Here is a 14,808-nt window from a genome sequence, read left to right as displayed (position 1 = left end):
ACGAAACATCAAACCGCCTCTGGTATCCTGAACTACACCCTCCACACACAACAGGTTAAATGCCTCACTGGGTTGTCAGTGCATTCAGAATCTTGCATCATTAGAAAGATGGGAAAATTCGCAACTTAGTTGGACCACACTACACACCTCCAGTCAGCTACTGTTCAGTTTCTGTGTTTAGCACACTGAAGACATGCAACTTTATATTACAGTGTGGGCAATGGCCTTTTGTGCAGAATCCAGCTCCAGATGCTACAGCAGGTAGTTCTCTTAATGGTGTTTGTTCGGAAACTGGTTGCGACGAGCCTACACGCCCTTGGCAGCACCAGTTCCTATCAGGTTTGAAACTGATCGTCACTGACAAGGCATTACATTCGTTTCCAATCCCTGTCAGTGAGTATCATTTTATGACCACTGTTCTTACTCCGTGTTACATGCTGTGAGTGGTACACCAATCCATTTACTGTACACACTTTGGACAGTCCACACTGATAAATCAACAAAACTGGCAACTTCATACATGATGTGGTCTTGGGCATGTCTAAAGCCAATAGCTCCTTTCTGCCATGTGTCCATGTCAACCCATCTTACAGTCAATGCCAGTTCGAGAACTTTTTGCACATGAGCACCTTATCATTTGGCACTCTCTCCCCTCCCCCCTTTACTTTGTACACCTCCATCCGTGTCAGTTTTCACTACTAATGGTGGTATGCACTGAACACAAATCTCCTAGTGGCTGCTACTAATTTATTAATGATGTTGTAGCTCCTTTCTGTTGTTCTATCTTCTCTCCATGTCAACTCATGTTATTGTCAGGGCTAGTTCAAGAACTTTTTTCTACATAAGTGACTTATCATTTGATGCCCCCTTCTTCCAACAGATTAAAAACTATTTTAAATAATTTTACTTCTTATTGTGCTTCTTAAATTAATTCTATTGCAGTAGTAAAGATATATTTTACTAAGCCCATACAGTCTCAGGACACAACTAAAGGAGCCCAAGAAATATGGTTTGCTGAGTGGCCAAAATTCATGATGTCATCTCTCATGCCTGCAAACTGGATCACTGCTAGTTTCTGTTACTCATGTGAAACTGGGCTACACAATGTAATGTGTACCGTATGTGCTGCCATTAAACAGAGAATGGTGCGGTTTTTAGGGAAATGAACAGCACTCACATACTGCACATCCACAAATTTGTTAATTTCAAAATTCACAACAAAAACGTGGGCAATTTTGTCACACACAATGTACTGCATATAAGTTTTCACTACATTTCGTGTTTTAAAAATTTTAAAACATTTTCATAAATGCTATGAAGGATGACATAAGAAATAAACATATTGTAAAATTTGCCAAATAGTGAATAAAACACTTTCTGTCCATCTCTAGTGCACTGAGCCAATAATGGATACAAAATGAGGCCCCAGCAAGAAAACAACAAAACATGTAACAACCACCAGAAGATGGATTTGTAAAAAATCCAAAACCACTTATTGTTTGATCTGAATAAACCACATTAAACGATACTTGCAGTGGGCTGCTGTTTCAATTGTAAACCTTCATAGTTCTCAACATGTTAACTTCCGATAAAGTAGTGGTAATTGTTATATGCCTCAAATGGGAATCTTACAGTTGTGGTGCCTCTGTCGCCCCTTTTAACTTGGTACCTCCAAGTGGTGGCTTGTGTTGCTCAGGCCCTGCTTATTTTGCTGTTTCCAAACAACAGGCTGGCACTGACACATGTCTTCACTGACAAGACTTATTCAGCAATTGAGCCCACCCTGGTACCAGTTCTACATCATCTACAGTGCTCCACATGGCCAGTGTGTTCTTTTAATGGGAGTGACTGATATTTTCTTAAGTGAGCTTATTTAAACCAGTTTCTTAAGTACCATGTTCAACACACTTTGTACAATTTGTTTACTTTCTTCATTGCAACATTTACTGTCTAATATCAGCTAAAGTATGCAAGAAAATGGCTAAAGCTACTGAGAACAGCAACAAATGAATCCGTTATTACAATATAAGGTGTGATCAAAAAATAACAGGAATTTTTGTTTCTTTTAAAAATAATTTTTATTTATTCATCAAAGTCAACTTTCTCCCCTCCAAAGTAATCCTGCTCAGATTTAATACACTTGTGCCAACATTTTTCCCAATCTTGGAAGCACTTCTGGAACTCACTTTTCAATATGTTGTTCAGCTCCTTTAGCAATTCTGTTTTTATCTCATCAGTGGTGGCAAAATGGCGTCCTTGCATGATTCTATTCAGCCTCAGAAATAGAAAGAAGTCGTAGGAAACTGTGTCTGGTGAATACAGTGAGTGAGATAACATAACGATTTTGTTTTTGCCCATTTCTGATCATTTTCTTTGGATTGTTCCACCCAAATGGCTCATAATGTGCAGTTAGTATTCCTTATTGACCATACAACCCTAAGGCAGGAACCCATTATGTGTTATCCCATTGTAATAGTGGAAAACAGTGAGATAAATCTTACATGTGATCAAACTTGTCGAATTTTTTTCGGCGTTTGCTCTTCAGGCAGTTTCCATTGGGATAAGATTGGGCATTTGTTTCGACATCATACCTGTGCATCCATGTGTCATCACCTGTTATAACCTTCTTCAGAAGTTTTGTCGTCATGTTCAACATCTTCTCGACACTCTTTGAAATATTTATATCACTCGTAAACTCTTGTTTTACTCATAGTAGATTCACCAAAAGCCACAGTCAACTTTTCGAATGCAGTGCTGCACTTTATTCCATTTTTCAAGAAAAATTTAATGCAAGTTCTTTGATCCATTTTTTTCAAAAGAAAAAATTTGCTGAGCTCTCAAAAACACGTATAACCTTTTTGAGTGCGAACAATAAACCAAATATTCAAAACAGCTGAAAATGCAAATATACATCAGGAACTTGTGTACCAACAAGATATTTAAAAAAGTTTTGAAAATCAGATGTATAAAGCCTGCAAAATTTTAAAATTCCCATTACTATATGGTCACGCCACATATAGATCACAAAGCCAGTTAATGGTTGCAACTATATTTTGTGTTTCTACCTTTGAAAGTGTCATCAATTATTGTCTCTACTTACAACATGGCTCCAACAAAAATGTGGAAGCAAATATAAAAGTTCTTAGAGAAATAACTATACTGAAACTATGGGTTAGACCTGTATCAAATTGACTGCCATATGCTTAGTAATGAGTTTTAAACATTTCTGGAAGGTGACTATTAATAGCCATCAAGTAATGTATAAAATGTATGTTTGACCATCAGCTGCTTTTTTATTTAAAACCCAAATATCGACCAATTTCAGTGACAGACTGTCTTCAGACATTAGGGTTGAAACAGTTTAAGCCACAACAGTACATCTGTCATTACTTAAATAATGGCCACATCTCATGTGTATAGCATGTCATTAATTCCAGTAGACCACCTGGTATACTTCTTTCCAAAAAGTTGCACTAAAGAATGTGCATTATATTTTGCTTGTAAAATGAAGTAAAGTGCAGCACTGCATTTTAAATCTTGACTGTGGCTTTTGGTGAATCTTCTAAGAGTAAGACAAGAGTTTACTAGTGATATAAACATTTAAAGAGGGTTTAATATAATAGAGGGAAACATTCCACGTGGGAAAAATATATCTAAAAACAAAGATGATGTGACTTACCGAACGAAAGTGCTGGCAGGTCGATAGACACACAAACAAACACAAACATACACATAAAATTCAAGCTTTCGCAACGTTTTGCCTTGTGTTTGTGTATGTGCGGATGGATATGTGTGTGTGCGAGTGTATACCTGTCCTTTTTTCCCCCAAGGTAAGTCTTTCCGCTCCCGGGATTGGAATGACTCCTTACCCTCTCCCTTAAAACCCACATCCTTTCGTCTTTCCCTCTCCTTCCCTCTTTCCAGATGAAGCAACAGTTTGTTGCGAAAGCTTGAATTTCGTGTATATGTTTGTGTTTGTTTGTGTGTCTATCGACCTGCCAGCACTTTTAAAGAGGGTTGAGAAGACGTTGAAGACGGCTGCACCCTAGATGCCCTGGCACATCAATTACTTATGTCAGTGTGCAAGAAGTTTGAAAATGGTTCTCAAAAATCACCTTCAGATAGGTTGCTGATGGTCTGGCCATATTCTTTGGCTCGTGTTAAGCGATTTTTTGTTTTGTTTTTGATGTTTTGGGCATGAAACATGTAGCAGCAAAGTTTGTTCTGAAATCGTTGCATTTTGATCAAAAACAATGTCACATAAACATCACTCAGGAATTGCTGAATGAAGATGACAATGACCCAGAACTTCTAAAGAAGGCTATAACAGGTGACAAAACATGGTTATATAGGTATAATGTTGAAGCCTAGGCCCATTTGTCCCAATGGAAACAGCCAGAAGAGCCAAGACTGAAAACATTTGACAAGTTTGATCACATATGCAGATTAGTGCATCATTAGTTCCTGCCTTATGGTTATCGGTCAATAAGGAATACTAGCTGGAAGTTATGCACTGTTTGGGTGAAGTAATACACAAAAATTATGAGAATGGTGCCAAAACTATTCGTGGAATCACATCGCAATAATGCTTCTGCTCACACTTCAAGTTTTATTTGTGATTTTTTGGCAAAAAAGAAAACCGTTTGTTGCTTCAGCCACTGTATTCATCGGACATGGCCCCATGTGACTTCTTTCCATCCGTGAGGCTGAAGGGAACCACAAAAGGACATTATTTTGCCCCCATTGATGAGATAAAAATGGAATCACTGAAGGAGAACACCATAACAAAAAGTGAGTTCCAGAAGTGCTTCTAAGATTGGAAAAAGTGCTGTGACAAGTGTATTATATCTGAGAGGGGGGGGGGGGGGGGGGAGATTACTTTAAAGGGGACAAAGCTGATACTGATGAATTAATATTTATTAAGAGAAATAAAAATTCCCCTCTTTGATCACACCTTGTGTATATTCAAATAAATAGTATCTGCAGCAATTGAGAGATTTGTACCAAATAAAATAACAAGCAACAAAGCTGATCCTCCTTGGTACATAAAACAGATCAGGACACTGTAACAAAAAAGAAAAACAAACATGCCAATTTTAAACAGATGCAAAATCTCCAAGATTAGTGATCTTTTACAGAAACTCACAATTTAGCATGCGGACTTCAGTGTCAGATGCTTATAATAGTTTCCACAGCAAAGCTTTGTCTCGAAACCTGGCAGAAAATCCAAAAAGATTCTGCTCATATGTGAAGTACGATAGCGGCAAGACACAATTAATGCCTTCTCTGTGTGACAGTAATGGAGATACTATCGAGGACAGTGCTGCTAAAGCAGAGTTACTAAACACAGCCTTCCAAAATTCCTTCACCAAAGTAGACAATGTAAATATTCCAGAATTCAAATCAAGCAACAGCTCCTAACGTGAGTAATGTAGAAGTAGATATCCTGAAGCAATTTAAATCACTTAGCAAAAGCAAGTCTTCCAGTCAGGCTCCATTCAGAGTATGCTGATAAAATAGCTCCATACTCAACAATCATATACAACCGTTTGCTCAACAAAAGATCTGTACCCAGTGACTGGAAAGTTGCATAGTTCACACCAATATTCAAGAAAGGTAGCAGGAGTATTCCACTAAATAACATGCCCATATCATTAATGTCAATATGCAGCAGGATTTTGGAACATACATTGTGTTTGAACATTATGAATTACCTCAAATAAAATGGCCTATTGACACATTTCCATTAGAACTACTGATGGCCTTGGGAGAGCCAGTCATGACAAAACTCTACCATCTGGTGAGCAAGATGTATGAGACAGGCAAAATACCCTCAGACTTCAAGAAGAATATAATAATTCCAATCCCAAAGAAAGCAGGTGTTGACAGATGTGAAAATTACCAAACTATCAGTTTAATAAGTCACGGCTGCAAAATACTAACACGAATTCTTTACAGACGAATGGAAAAACTGGTAGAAGCGGACCTCGGGGAAGATCAGTTTGGATTCCGTAGAAATGTTGGAACCGTGAGGCAATACTAACCCTACGACTTATCTTAGAAGGAAGATTAAGAAAAGGCAAACCTACGTTTCTAGCATTTGTAGACTTAGAGAAAGCTTTTGACAATGTTAACTGGAATACTCTCTTTCAAATTCTGAAGGTGGCAGGGGTAAAATACAGGGAGCGAAAGGCTATTTACAATTTGTACAGAAACCAGACGGCAGTTGTAAGAGTTGAGGGGCATGAAATGGAAGCAGTGGTTGGGAAAGGAGTGAGACAGGGTTGTAGCCTCTGCCCGATGTTATTAAATCTGTATATTGAGCACGCAGTAAAGGAAACAAAAGAAAAATTCGTAGTAGGTATTAAAATCCATGGAGAAGAAATAAAAACTTTGAGGTTCACCGATGACATTGTAATTCTGTCAGAGACAGCAAAAGACTTGGAAGAGCAGTTGAACGGAATGGACAGTGTCTTGAAAGGAGGATATAAGATGAACATCAACAAAAGTAAAACGAGGATAATGGAATGTAGTCGAATTAAATCAGGTGATGCTGAGGGAATTAGATTAGGAAATGAGACACTTAAAGTAGTAAAGGAGTTTTGCTATTTAGGGAGTAAAATAACTGATGATGGTCGAAGTAGAGAGGATATAAAATGTAGACTGGCAATGACAAGGAAATCGTTTCTGAAGAAGAGAAATTTGTTAACATCGAGTATAGATTTAAGTGTCAGGAAGTCGTTTCTGAAAGTATTTGTATGGAGTGTAGCCATGTATGGAAGTGAAACATGGACGATAACTAGTGTGGACAAGAAGAGAATAGAAGCTTTAGAAATGTGGTGCTACAGAAGAATGCTGAAGATAAGGTGGGTAGATCACGTAACTAATGAGGAGGTATTGAATAGGATTGGGGAGAAGAGAAGTTTGTGGCACAACTTGACTAGAAGAAGGGATCGGTTGGTAGGACATGTTTTGAGGCATCAAGGGATCACAAATTTAGCATTGGAGGGCGGCGTGGAGGGTAAAAATCGTAGAGGTAGACCAAGAGATGAATACACTAAGCAGATTCAGAAGGATGTAGGTTGCAGTAGGTACTGGGAGATGAAGAAGCTTGCACAGGATAGGGTAGCATGGAGAGCTGCATCAAACCAGTCTCAGGACTGAAGACCACAACAACAATTGACACACACTCAACAGAGATTTAGAAGACATTGTTCTTGTGAAACACAAATATGTCTGCTTGTGTGGATGGATATGTGTGTGTGTGCGCGAGTGTATACCCGTCCTTTTTTCCCCCTAAGGTAAGTCTTTCCGCTCCCGGGATTGGAATGACTCCTTACCCTCTCCCTTAAAACCCACATCCTTTCGTCTTTCCCTCTCCTTCCCTCTTTCCTTATGAGGCAACAGTTTGTTGCGAAAGCTTGAATTTTGTGTGTGTGTTTGTGTTTGTTTGTGTGTCTATCGACGTGCCAGCGGTTTCGTTTGGTAAGTCACATCATCTTTGTTTATATATATAGTTATAATAGAGGGAAACATTCCACGTAGGAAAAATATATCTAAAAACAAAGATGATGTGACTTACCAAATGAAAGTGCTGGCAGGTCGACAGACACACAAACAAACACAAACATACACACAAAATTCAAGCTTTCGCAACAAACTGTTGCCTCATCAGGAAAGAGGGAAGGAGAGGGAAAGACGAAAGGATGTGGGTTTTAAGGGAGAGGGTAAGGAGTCATTCCAATCCCGGGAGCGGAAAGACTTACATTAGGGGGAAAAAAAAGGACGGGTGTACACTCGCACACACACACATATCCATCCACACATATACAGACACAAGCAGACATATTTAAAAACCAAATATGTCTGCTTGTGTCTGTATATGTGTGGATGGATATGTGTGTGTGTGTGCGAGTGTATACCCGTCCTTTTTTTTTTTCCCCCTAATGTAAGTCTTTCCGCTCCCGGGATTGGAATGACTCCTTACCCTCTCCCTTAAAACCCACATCCTTTCGTCTTTCCCTCTCCTTCCCTCTTTCCTGATGAGGCAACAGTTTGTTGCGAAAGCTTGAATTTTGTGTGTATGTTTGTGTTTGTTTGTGTGTCTGCCGACCTGCCAGCACTTTCATTTGGTAAGTCACATCATCTTTGTTTTTATATATATATATATATATATATATATATATATATATATATATATATATATTTATAGGGAAACATTCCACGTGGGAAAAATATATCTAAAAACAAAGATGATGTGACTTACCAAACGAAAGCGCTGGAATGTCGATAGACACACAAACAAACACAAACACAAACATAACCTCTTAGTTCATCCCTATGAAATCCCCAATCCACCTTCCCTACCCTCTGGCTCCTACCCTTGTAACCGCCCCCGGTGTAAAACCTGTCCCATGCACCCTCCCACCACCACCTACTCCAGTCCTGTAACCCGGAAGGTGTACACGATCAAAGGCAGAGCCACGTGTGAAAGCACCCATGTGATCTACCAACTGACCTGCCTGCACTGTGATGCATTCTATGTGGGAATGACCAGCAACAAACTGTCCATTCGCATGAATGGACACAGGCAGACAGTGTTTGTTGGTAATGAGGATCACCCTGTGGCTAAACATGCCTTGGTGCACGGCCAGCACATCTTGGCGCAGTGTTACACCGTCCGGGTTATCTGGATACTTCCCACTAACACCAACCTATCCGAACTCCGGAGATGGGAACTTGCTCTTCAATATATCCTCTCTTCCCGTTATCCACCAGGCCTCAATCTCCGCTAATTTCAAGTTGCCGCCACTCATACCTCACCTGTCATTCAACAACATCTTTGCCTCTGCACTTCTGCCTCGACTGACATCTCTGCCCAAACTCTTTGTCTTTAAATATGTCTGCTTGTGTCTGTATATGTGTGGATGGATATGTGTGTGTGTGTGTGCGCGAGTGTATACCCGTCCTTTTTTCCCTCTAAGGTAAGTCTTTCCGCTCCCGGGATTGGAATGACTCCTTACCCTCTCCCTTAAAACCCACATCCTTTCGTCTTTCCCTCTCCTTCCCTCTTTCCTGAGGAGGCAACAGTTTGTTGCGAAAGCTTGAATTTTGTATTTTGTGTGTTTGTTTGTGTGTCTATCGACATTCCAGCGCTTTCGTTTGGTAAGTCACATCATCTTTGTTTATATATATATATATATATGTGTGTGTGTGTGTGTGTGTGAAGAGAAAAAGGAGTTCCACTGCATTTATAATGGTACAGAGGTTTGACACATTGTCTGCCCTTAGAATGATGAATGTAAGTACAGTTAATACATAAATATGAGGTTGTGTAGTGGCTGATGTCACAGTACAGACATTTTCTCTAAATTAGTTATAAAATTGAATAGACTTACCAGATATTGAGACGAAGGATGGTTTAGAGCAGACAGACATGTCCTACACAAGTTGACAAAAGCATGTACCTGAGATTTGACTCTAGAGATCATATAGTAGATGTATACCCAACAGGCAATTCCTCAGATAACAACAATGTAAGAAAGTGTTGGAAAGTATGTTCAAACTCACATAAGCATTTGTGTATACTTACTTATTTTCAATTAAAATACGAATGTAATTCTCAAGTAATAGAGAAACAAAAACATCTAAATGGTACATTACATTAAAGAGAATACAGTAGCTAACGGCATAAATACGGAAACCACAAGGATGACTTTTAACAATGTTTCTTTTTAATTTAAATCTTGTCAAGAAGATCCATACACATATTCAAACGACATATCTATCTTTGTTGAAACACTGGTCATTACATAACAGTTTACTGCATTAAATAAATGGAATTTGAAGTATATAAGATGAATACTCGTAATGTAACACAGTGTAGCACGATCTGCCTGAAACTACACAAAAGACTTATCATTTTCCTAAAAGGATAAAACTGAAAGAAATACTAACAACAGTGTTGAGAACTGTAAATGGATGGCACAGTACTTCTGTCTGTAGTTTTATGTTATGAGAATGCATTGGTAACTAGCAGAGTGAAGAGTTGTCCTGACAGCTTTCCTTTAAGTAGGGGAATCTGTAGTGTTACATGCCGTTTAGGCAAACAACATTTCCCACTCCCTATTTATAACAATGAAAGATGATAGTGACAAAATAGTAAAGTGGTATTAGGTGGGGAATAAGTCACAAAACACATACTGTGCACAGTCATTCTGTTTCACATTTGTGCAGAGTTGAATGGAGAGGTGTCCATTTCAAGTAATTGGCAAAGCACAACGGGAGTAAACATCTTCAACTGCTATGGATGGGCCTTTCATGTTTTCATGACGCGGTTTGGTGGTGTCTTAGATGTCAAGGATCAGACACCCTCTCCAAGAATGAAAACAGCAATGAACGAAGAAATCTCAAAAAAATGAAATGTAACTTACTTCTTGATGAGCCTTCAAGGCAGATGTATTTAATTTATATTGTATCTGTTCCTAGTTACGACGACAAATACAAGATACTCAATGATGAAATGTTGATGACATTTCATAATTAGAGAAGATATCGTTTTTCCTTCCACCTGTAATAGCTGCACAGAAGAAGAGTTGATGTCTTTCCAGAGCTAGGCACAGTCCTACGGAGATACTGCTTTGCAACACCTCCACATAAAGAAGATAATTAACACGTGATAAATTGGGTGACGGCTCAAATGTGAGTGACTCAGCTTCAAACACACAAGAAGAGGGTCAAAAACATTTCAGAGAATTGAGGCTGTGCTGTGGCCACCGAGTGTCACCGTGGACGTGTACTAGGCGCAGTGTGCTACCTATGAGTGCAGGACAGGGTATTTTCAACCTCTGGTATAATGCTCAATTGTGGATGTTCTTCCAACAGGTTTGTTTGCACTGAATTTCTAATAAAACTACCCTAAATTAGGAACTGCCAGATATAGATAAATACACTCAAGTACTGACAACAGAAATTCATGGAGGCGACTGTCAACTGATCCAGGCATGCACAGGAATACCTCATTTTTTCAGTGTTTATGCATGTGCTGCTTGCAGATGGGTACCCAGCTACCTAAGATGTGAAAGTTAAGGAGTACACCTCAAAAATTCTGCAAAGCGATTTCTGTGTTTCAGCCACTAATTAGCTTGGCTGTGCAAGGTACCAGTTATGCCCACACTGCTGCCTGCTTCTATGTCTGTTATTACATACTGGTCATTTGAGATTTGCTAAATGTCGAGTCCTATGTTAATTCAAAATTGCCCCTCTCTTCCTACAACATACCACCGCCAGAATGTACACTGATGAGCCGAGACATTATGACTATCTGCTTAATAGCTTCTTTGTCCATCTTTGCAACAAAATACATCACTTATTCTGCATATTAGGGATCCAACAGTTTTTTGGTATGTTTGTGGAGGTATGTGGTAATACATGTCTATGCACAGGTCATGTAATTCACATAAACAACATGATGCTGATTGGCGTACATGGTGGTGGCACCCGACAGCAACCCAGATGGGTTTCATAGGATTTACATCATCCACGAACCATGGACCTTGCCGTTGGTGGGGAGGCTTGGGTGCCTCAGCGATACAGATGGCCGTACCGTAGGTGCAACCACAACGGAGGGATATCTGTTGAGAGGTCAGACAAACGTGTGGTTCCTGAAGAGGGGCAGCAGTCTGGATGATTGACTGTAACACTAACCAAAACGGCCTTGCTGTGCTGGTACTGCGAACGGCTGAAAGCAAGGGGAAACTACAGCCGTAATTTTTCCCGAGGGCATGCTGCTTTACTGTATGGTTAAATGATGATGGCGTCCTCTTGGGTAAAATATTCCGGAGGTAAAATAGTCCCCCATTCGGATCTCCGGGCGGGGACTTCTCAAGAGGACATCGTTATCAGGAGAAAGAAAACTGGCATTCTACAGATTGGAGCGTGGAATGTCAGATCCCTTAATCGGGCAGGTAGGTTAGAAAATTTGAAAACGGAAATGGATAGGTTAAAGTTAGATATAGTGGGAATTAGTGAAGTTCGGTGGCAGGAGGAACAAGACTTTTGGTCAGGTGATTACAGGGTTATAAATACAAAATCAAATAGGGATAATGCAGGAGTAGGTTTAATAATGAATAAAAAAATAGGAGTGCGGGTTAGCTACTACAAACAGCATAGTGAATGCATTATTGTGGCCAAGATAGACACGAAGCCCATGCCTACTACAGTAGTACAAATTTATATGCCAACTAGCTCTGCAGATCATGAAGAAATTGATGAAATGTATGATGAGATAAAAGAAATTATTCAGGTACTGAAGGGAGACGAACATTTAATAGTCATGGGTGACTGGAATTCGAGAGTGGGAAAAGGGAGAGAAGGAAACATAGTAGGTGAATATGGAGTGGAGGTAAGAAATGAAAGAGGAAGCCATCTGATAGAATTTTGCACAGAGCATAACTTAATCATAGCTAACAATTGGTTCAAGAATCATGAAAGAAGGTTGTATACATGGAAGAATCCTGGAGATACTAGAAGGTATCAGATAGATTATATAATGGTAAGACAGCGATTTAGGAACCAGGTTTTAAATTGTAAGACATTTCCAGGGGCAGATGTGGACTCTGACCACAATTTATTGGTTATGAACTGTAGATTAAAACTGAAGAAACTGCAAAAAGGTGGGAATTTAAGGAGATGGGACCTGAATAAACTGACTAAACCAGAGGTTGTACAGAGTTTCAGGGAGAGCATAAGGGAACAATTGACAGGAATGGGGGAAAGAAATACAGTAGAAGAAGAATGGGTAGCTCTGAGGGATGAAGTGGTGAAGGCAGCAGAGGATCAAGTAGGTAAAAAGATGAGGGCTAGTAGAAATCCTTGGGTAACAGAAGAAATATTGAATTTAATTGATGAAAGGAGAAAATATAAAAATGCAGTAAATGAAGCAGGCAAAAAAGAATACAAACGTCTCAAAAATGAGATTGACAGTAAGTGCAAAATGGCTAAGCAGGGATGGCTAGAGGACAAATGTAAGGACATAGAGGCTTATCTCACTAGGGGTAAGATTAATACTGCCTACAGGAAAATTATAGAGACCTTTGGAGAAAGGAGAACCACTTGTACGAATATCAAGAGCTCAGATGGAAACCCAGTTCTAAGCAAAGAAGGGAAAGCAGAAAGGTGGGAGAAGTATATAGAGGGTCTATACAAGGGCGATGTACTTGAGGACAATATTATGGAAATGGAAGAGGATGTAGATGAAGATGAAATGGGAGATACGATACTGCGTGAAGAGTTTGACAGAGCTCTGAAAGACCTGAGTCGAAACAAGGCCCCGGGAGTAGACAACATTCCATTAGAACTACTGACGGCCTTGGGAGAGCCAGTCATGACAAAACTCTACCATCTGGTGAGCAAGATGTACGAGACAGGCGAAATACCCTCAGATTTCAAGAATAATATAATAATTCCAATCCCAAAGAAAGCAGGTGTTGACAGATGTGAAAATTACCGAACTATCAGTTTAATAAGTCACAGCTGCAAAATACTAACGCGAATTCTTTACAGACGAATGGAAAAACTGGTAGAAGCTGACCTCGGGGAAGATCAGTTTGGATTCCGTAGAAATGTTGGAACACGTGAGGCAATACTGATCTTACGACTTATCTTAGAAGGAAGATTAAGAAAAGGCAAACCTACATTTCTAGCATTTGTAGACTTAGAGAAAGCTTTTGACAATGTTAACTGGAATACTCTCTTTCAAATTCTGAAGGTGACGGGGGTAAAATACAGGGAGCGAAGGCTATTTACAATTTGTACAGAAACCAGACGGCAGTTGTAAGAGTCGAGGGGCATGAAATGGAAGCAGTGGTTGGGAAGGGAGTGAGACAGGGTTGTAGCCTCTCTCCGATGTTATTAAATCTGTATAATGAGCACGCAGTAAAGGAAACAAAAGAAAAATTCGTAGTAGGTATTTAAATCCATGGAGAAGAAATAAAAACTTTGAGGTTCGCCGATGACATTGTAATTCTGTCAGAGACAGCAAAGGACTTGGAAGAGCAGTTGAACGGAATGGACATTGTCTTGAAAGGAGGATATAAGATGAACATCAACAAAAGCAAAACGAGGATAATGGAATGTAGTCGAATTAAGTCGGGTGATGCTGAGGGAATTAGATTAGGAAATGAGACACTTAAAGTAGTAAAGGAGTTTTGCTATTTGGGGAGCAAAATAACTGATGATGGTCGAAGTAGAGAGGATATAAAATGTAGACTGGCAATGGCAAGGAAAGCGTTTCTGAAGAAGAGGAATTTGTTAACATCGAGTATAGATTTAAGTGTCAGGAAGTCGTTTCTGAAAGTATTTGTATGGAGTGTAGCCATGTATGGAAGTGAGACGCGGACGATAAATAGTTTGGACAAGAAGAGAATAGAAGCTTTAGAAATGTGGTGCTACAGAAGAATGCTGAAGATTATATGGGTAGATCACATAACTAACGAGAAAGTATTGAACAAAATTTGGGAGAAGAGGAGTTTGTGGCACAACTTGACAAGAAGAAGGGACCGGTTGGTAGGACATGTTCTGAGGCATCAAGGGATCACAAATTTAGCATTGGAGGGCAGCGTGGAGGGTAAAAATCGTAGAGGGAGATCAAGAGATGAATACACTAAGCAGATTCAGAAGGATGTAGGTTGCAGTAAGTACTGGGAGATGAGGAAGCTTGCACAGGATAGAGTAGCATGCAGAGCTGCATCAAACCAGTCTCATGACTGAAGACCACAACAACTTCATATATCAGGCAAATTTGATCAC

This window comes from Schistocerca nitens, chromosome 2 (genome assembly GCF_023898315.1).
Source record: "Schistocerca nitens isolate TAMUIC-IGC-003100 chromosome 2, iqSchNite1.1, whole genome shotgun sequence".
NCBI lineage: Eukaryota > Metazoa > Arthropoda > Insecta > Orthoptera > Acrididae > Schistocerca > Schistocerca nitens.
This window is presented reverse-complemented; position numbering follows the sequence as displayed.